The sequence below is a fragment of the Colobus angolensis genome, unplaced genomic scaffold, assembly GCF_000951035.1.
Source record: "Colobus angolensis palliatus isolate OR3802 unplaced genomic scaffold, Cang.pa_1.0 Scaffold4, whole genome shotgun sequence".
Taxonomy (NCBI): Eukaryota; Metazoa; Chordata; class Mammalia; order Primates; family Cercopithecidae; genus Colobus; species Colobus angolensis.
Window position 1 is genome coordinate 12,701,105 of NW_012117376.1, and position 666 is coordinate 12,701,770.

The window sequence follows — 666 nt, forward strand, 5'->3', positions numbered from 1 at the left end:
ACCCCGTCTCTACTAAAAAATACAAAAAAACTAGCCTGGCGAGGTGGTGGGCGCCTGTGGTCCCAGCTACTCGGGAGGCTGAGGCAGGAGAATGGCGTAAACCTGGTAGGCGGAGCTTGCAGTGAGCTGAGATCTGGCCACTGCACTCCAGCCCGGGCGACAGAGCGAGACTCCGTCCCAAAAGAAAAATAATTGAGCTACCAACAACCTCCTGCAAATTCCAACCTGGGTAGATGTGCACAAGTCTTGAGTTGAAGGATAGAAGTCTAAAATAGATTCATTAGATTCAGTCTGAAGCTGAGTTTTCAATTCCATATGAAAATTTAACATGATTTTTAAAATATTTATTTATTTATTTATTAGACAGAGTTTCACTCTGTCACTCAGGCTGGAGTGCAATGGCTTGATCTCTGCTCACTGCAACCTCTGCCTCCCGGGCTCAAGCAATTCTCAGGCCTCAGCCTCCCGAGTAGCTGGGATTATGGGCGCCCACCACCACGCCCGGCTAATTTTTGTATTTTGAGTAGAGACAGGATTTCAGCATGTTGGTCAGGCTGGTTTCAAATTCCTCACATGATCTGCCTGCCTTGGACTCCCAAAGTGCAGGGATTACAGGTGTCAGCCATCAGGTCCAGCCTAAAAAACATGTTTTTTTTTTTTTTTTTT